The sequence below is a fragment of the Oreochromis aureus genome, linkage group 3, assembly GCF_013358895.1.
Source record: "Oreochromis aureus strain Israel breed Guangdong linkage group 3, ZZ_aureus, whole genome shotgun sequence".
Classification (NCBI taxonomy): domain Eukaryota; kingdom Metazoa; phylum Chordata; class Actinopteri; order Cichliformes; family Cichlidae; genus Oreochromis; species Oreochromis aureus.
Window position 1 is genome coordinate 79,337,754 of NC_052944.1, and position 6,164 is coordinate 79,343,917.

The window sequence follows — 6,164 nt, forward strand, 5'->3', positions numbered from 1 at the left end:
AGTGTAAGGTTATTCAGTTTCTCAGTGCACTGCTATTGTCTTTAACTAAATTCTTGTAAAATCTCCAGATGTCCTTCTTACCTGGATACAAAAACAGAGCATATATAGAGGGAGGAAAATAAATAAATCGGGATCACGTCTTACTGGAGACTTGAAGAAAGAAACTAAAATAATTACTTTTTGTGTAAAAACTTAATCAAGCAAATTTTGGAAAAAGTCATCCCTTAATAAGCTGGTGTGTATTAAATCATATGCTGTATTTCTGTGAACTTTTGTCCTTGTTTTTCCTCCATTGTTTTTTTTTTTTTTTATTCATCACCTGCAACATGTCTGACATCGAAGTGAAGTGACACAGGGAAAGTCTTCAGAATATAGGATTTATGGAAAATGTTCATAAAAGGGGAAAATATGTGCCACACAGACGTTATACATAACTGAATGATGGCTCAACCTGCCACACAGTGTGAATACTCCACAAAATCTGAGTAACTTTTGTGTTACATGCCGAAAGATGTTGCTTTTCTGTTGCTTTTATCTTTCAGGTGTCAAGTCTCCACCTATTGGCCTATTCAAAGATAATTGCCATGTGTCCATTGGCCGGTCTGGGCACAGAAGGCAAATCAGTCATTAGGGATCATTACAAATAAGCAGCTCCCTGGCCATCTGGGTGGCTTCTGACTTTTGAGAAATCTTTGTTTGAAAGCTTTTTTTTGATTTGGCACAACCGCCCAGTCCTCCTCCCCCACCTTTTTTCTTTTGTCAAGTTCATTATTGTCGAGGTACATGACAAATAAATCCTGCCTAACTATTAACCTAGCTTTTGTCCCTCTTCATTAATTTTGGTTGTCTTGTGTTTCTGTCTCCTAACTGTCTTAGTCCCCTCCATGGTGGGTGGGACGTAACACATTGTGAGTTTCAATGTGTTCATATTCAAACATAGCAAAACATGTCTCATCCTGTCTATATCCTATATCCTGTAAAAGCACAGTGTTCCTCCCCTGTGTCAGTTGGTGTTTTCAGAGCTGAAGTTAGTAACTTGGTGAAGTCAGTGTCCAGCATTTCTATCATCATTTATTTCTGGATTTTTCTTTTTACTTCTGTTTTACATGAATTGATTTGACACTCACATCTGCTTTGGACTGGTTCCAACTCAGAAAGCGACTAAGAGAGAATCAACATGTGATCTCATCTTTTTCTTTTTTCATCATGTCAAGGAATAAAAACTCTAAGGATTGTCCTGAATACCTGAGAACAGTAAGTGACCTGACACCTTCTGGTGTTATTTGAGTGTTGCTCATATGTTAGTTCAAAGTTCAAAATGACTGTATTAACGTTAACAATTGTTTTAGCTCATCTTGTTTTTTGACGACTTCTTGTGGCACACAGAAGTTACCAGAGTCACTGATTAACACAATCTTGGTTTAATGAGAATGAGACAAAAAAAATGCCTATAGTCAAGAAACAGGCGGAGAAAACAATTATAAGGCATTTACCGACAAGCCTCCTCAAATACTGTAAGAGCAGTTGTGCCTCTTTCTGCACTTATTGAAAATCTCAGCACAGAATTATACTAGACCTTTATTTACAGTTTGTCATTAATGTAATTTTAGTTTTAGACTCCAACATTTTCAGCAGTTTTACTTCCTTTTTTCTCTGTGTGTGTTTCTGCTGCTTCTTTGTCCCTCACTGTAAACAGATGTACTGAGAGACTCCTGCACTGATGTTTCATAGGAAAGTCCAAACAGCCTCACTGGTTCTCCATAAAGTGCAAAGATATGCTCTCTGTGGCTCCAACACAACTTAAAGACAATCAAAGGTGGACAAAGTTCTCATGAACAGCTGTGGTTTTATGAAGGCTACAGCTAAATGCTGCCTTCTCCATAGTACAATATACATTTTTATACAGTGACGTCATTTTGAAGTCCTTTGGCTGATGATGGTCTTTAGTATGTAGCTGATGATTGATGATGAGATATGTTATGTTTGTGTTGTTCTGTGGAGATCCATCAAGAACTGAACCTGTTAAACACTCAGACCTGCTTTAGATTTCACTGCTTTAGTCGTGACACACTTTATGATCGTCCTACAGAGCAGAGTAACAAACGTCACGCTAATGTGACTTCATTAAGAGACGTCGAAGCGAAGGTGTTGAGTTTAAGCAAGTGGCCGAAAAGATCAAACTTTTAGTTTCATTTTAACCTTAATTTGAATCTAATAAATTCAAGAAACTTCAGTCACTGGAAATACCAACAGACTTTTATCACAATATAAATGTTGGATAATCTGACCTTGAGAACATGGACATGTCAGCTGTAACTGCGTCACTCTGCTTCAGTTTGGTTTTTGTCAGCTTCTTCGTGTTTGTCTCTGCAGGTGAGATTTAACTGTTAAAAACCAAAATATATCTGCCTCTGAGACTGAGAGGAACAGAGTATGAGTCTGTACTACATGTAAAGAATATTTCACTAAGAGTGAGTTTTATGTTAATTCAGAGGTGGAGTTTGTGTAGGCATCACATCGGTCTCTGTAATCCAGCTGTGACAGAGACAAAGAAGTGTAATGTGTGTGTCAGTGTGATGTGTTGTAGTGTCAGGAGTCAGTATACAGCTACAAAGCTTTTTGTTCAGTGTATACAAACAGCTGTAGCTCCATAAAGGCAGCATGCAGAGACTCACAGTGTCTTATAATGAGAGGCTGCTTTCTCTCACACATTATGTTCACTTATTATCAGCACATGTTGTTGTTCTGTGGAAGCTAACATCTTGTAGTTTCTGACACTTTGCATGTTTAGCATGAGGCTAAAATTCCCCCTCAGTGGGTCACTGGTGACCTGCTGGATGTTCAGAGGTTCATTAAATCCAACATGACTAAAAACTCAAATGTCAAAGGAAATAAACAAAATATTTAAAGTCAATCATTCTGATCATAATTGTACTTTGACGTCTTGATGCATTCTCAATCATCCAGGAAAGTAAATCTCCAAAAGTTGAATCTGTTCATCTGGACGTAGCGTTTCGTGGGAGAAACGTTTCGTCACTCATCCAAGTGACTTCTTCAGTCTCAGCTGACTGCAGGTTTCCCCAACCTTATAAACAGTACATTTGCATAATGACTGAAACCAGCCCACTGAAGGAACAATGGGCTGTGAGGTCAGTTCCTTAATCATAATTATCCAAATTCTTATGACCATTGATCAACAATCACTGACCAAAACCCACTGATCAAAGAACACTGATCAATGGCCATGAGTACCATTCACAGAGAGTTGGGGAATGGCTGCAATCACAGCATTGTAAGATGGCGAAAGATGTACCCTTAGGCCCCCTCCTCGATTCAGAGATGGTCTTTCCCTCTTCACGTAAATGGCCTCCTTGACTCCGCGCTCAAACCAGCGTTCCTCCCTGTCCAGGATGTGTACATCCTCATCATTGAAAGAGTGTCCACTGGCCTGTAGGTGTAAATAAACTGCAGAGTCCTGGCCTGACGAGGTAGCTCTTCTGTGTTGTGCCATCCGCTTCGCTAGAGGTTGTTTGGTTTCCCCGATGTATAAATCCTGGCAATCCTCCTGGCACTTAACAGCGTACACTATGTTACTCTGTTTGTGTCGGGGGACCTGATCCTTTGGGTGGACCAGTTTTTGGCGCAGCGTATTTTGAGGTTTAAAAGCCACAGAGACCCGGTGTTTAGAAAAAATGCGTCTCAACTGTTCCGATACTCCTGACACATATGGGATCACTACAGGTTTTCGCTTGGGCAGCGGTTGTCCTTCTCTCCTGGATCGGCTGGAGCTTTCTTTGGGTGCCTTTCCAGCTTTGACAAAAGTCCAGCTGGGATAACCACATTTACTCAGGGCCTTCTTGATGTGCTGTTCTTCTGCCTCCCTGGCCGCTGTGTCAGTGGGGATGGTGTTCGCTCTGTGTTGTAGCGTCCTGATGACACCCAGTTTGTGCTCCAGTGGATGATGAGAGTCAAACCTTAGATACTGATCCGTATTTGTAGGTTTACGGTACACGTCAGCTTTTAGATGTCCCCCATTACTGATGGAAATCTCACAGTCTAAGTAGGCTAACCTGCCACTTTTCATATCCTCCCTGGTGAATTTGATGTGTCAGTCCACCGAGTTAATGTGATCCGTGACCATTGGTCAGTGATTGTTGATCAATGGTCATAAGAATTTGCATAATTATGATTAAGGAACTGACCTCACAGCCTATTGTTCCTTCAGTGGGCTGGTTTCAGTCATTATGCAAATGTACTGTTTATAAGATTGGGGAAACCTGCAGTCAGCTGAGACTGAAGAAGTCACTTGGATGAGTGACGAAACGTTTTTCCCACAAAACGCTACGTCCAGATGAACAGATTCAACCATCCATTCGCTTCCGCTTATCCTTTTCAGGGTCGCGGGGGGCGCTGGAGCCTATCCCAGCTGTCATAGGGCGAGAGGCGGGGTACGCCCTGGACAGGTCGCCAGTCTGTCGCAGGGCTAACACACAGGGACAGACAACCATTCGCACTCACATTGACTCGCACATTTACACCTAGTGGCAATTTGGATTATCCAATTAACCTATCCCCACAAGCTGCATGTCTTTGGACGGTGGGAGGAAGCCGGAGTACCCGGAGAGAACCCACGCAAACACGGGGAGAACATGCAAACTCCACACAGAAAGACCCCGGCCTGATGGTGGAATTGAACTCAGGACCTTCTTGCTGTGCGGCAACAGTGCTAACCACCGTGCCACCGTGCTGCCTGAACAGATTCAACTTTTGGAAAATTGTACTTTGACCTTTAACCTCTCTGCTCTGTGTTGTTTCCTCTTTCAGACCAGAAAAACATCACAGCTGAGTCTGGACAGGACGTCACTCTGACATATCAAGCTCCAAACAACAACATCAGAGCTGTACATTGGAGCAGAGCTGACCTGGGAGATGAATATGCCCTTGTGTTCCGGGATGGTCTCTTTCTTCCAGACAACCAGCATCCATCTTTTAAGAACCGGGTGGATCTGCAGGACAGACAGATGAAGAATGGAGACGTGTCTTTGATTCTGAAGGATGTGACGATTAATGATGCTGGAACATACGAGTGTCGTGTCTTCATGGAACAAACATGCTCATGGAAGCTCATCAGCATCATCTACCTTCATGTTGATCCTCCAGGTGAGTGAGTAGAGTTGAGTGTGTGTGTGATCAGAGGTGAAGCTGCTTCCTGGTTGTTGATGTTTGTTTCTAAAGATGTTGTTGATGAGACTTTGTAGAAAGCAGCTGGTCTGAGTGATGTGATCAGAGTGCAGTAGATAATGTCTGACAGCAGTTTGAAGAGGAAATGGATTCTGTTCTGTTCTTCACTCATCACCTACCTGACAGCTGACACCTCACACCTGTTTCTCACCTGCAGGTCAGACAGGAGGAGACACAGAGGATGGATCTCTTGGACTGATCCTTCGTCTGTCAGTTCCTTCTGGTGTTAATTATCCTTAAACTACATGAACATTGTGTGACATTTTGGAAGCTGTGATCCATAGTTGCAGGGGGTGGGGGCTGATCAGGCAGATTTTATTCACTGTAAGTACAAATGTAATATACAATCATATACTGGATATCATATGTATACCATGTGATACCACATGTCTGATCCAAAGGTATTTCACATCAACATTTCTAGTCTCTCTATCTTATATTTTTGCTCTTTACCTGACAGTGTCACCGTCAGTGTTGGTCAAGTTACTTGAAAAAAGTAATCAGTAACTAATTACTGATTACTTCCCCCCAAAAGTAATCCCGTTACTTTACTGATTACTTATTTTCAAAAGTAATTAATTACTTAGTTACTTAGTTACTTTTTAAAAACACATTTACAACCTGAATAGGTGATAAAGTGATAGATCTTTCAGCCGAATTCTACTTTTTCTGCATAATTCATCATACAAAATGTAATCAAATGGAAAAGTCTCTTTTTAAAACTTGTTTTATTAGTTTTAATCTTTTAACTTTATGCATCAAGCAAAAACTTAATTATATGCAACATTCTCTGAGTGGAAGAAATTTGTTTAACATTTAAACCTATTTTCTGCACATTCCAGCACATAAAATAAAATATTTTTTTGTGTTTACACTCACTCTTTCAAATAGATGCAAGTAAAACACAGCAGAAAATAAATAAA

The 6,164-nt window shown here is 40.9% G+C and overlaps 1 long non-coding RNA gene across 1 annotated transcript; it reads left to right on the top strand.

Annotated features, from left to right (window-relative positions):
- Positions 1 to 1,016: 1,016 nt before the first annotated feature.
- LOC120438284 lies at positions 1,017 to 5,774 on the top strand. Its single transcript, XR_005611768.1, has 3 exons — positions 1,017 to 1,254; positions 4,825 to 5,160; positions 5,399 to 5,774. It is a non-coding gene; the product is annotated as an uncharacterized LOC120438284 (long non-coding RNA).
- Positions 5,775 to 6,164: the final 390 nt, after the last annotated feature.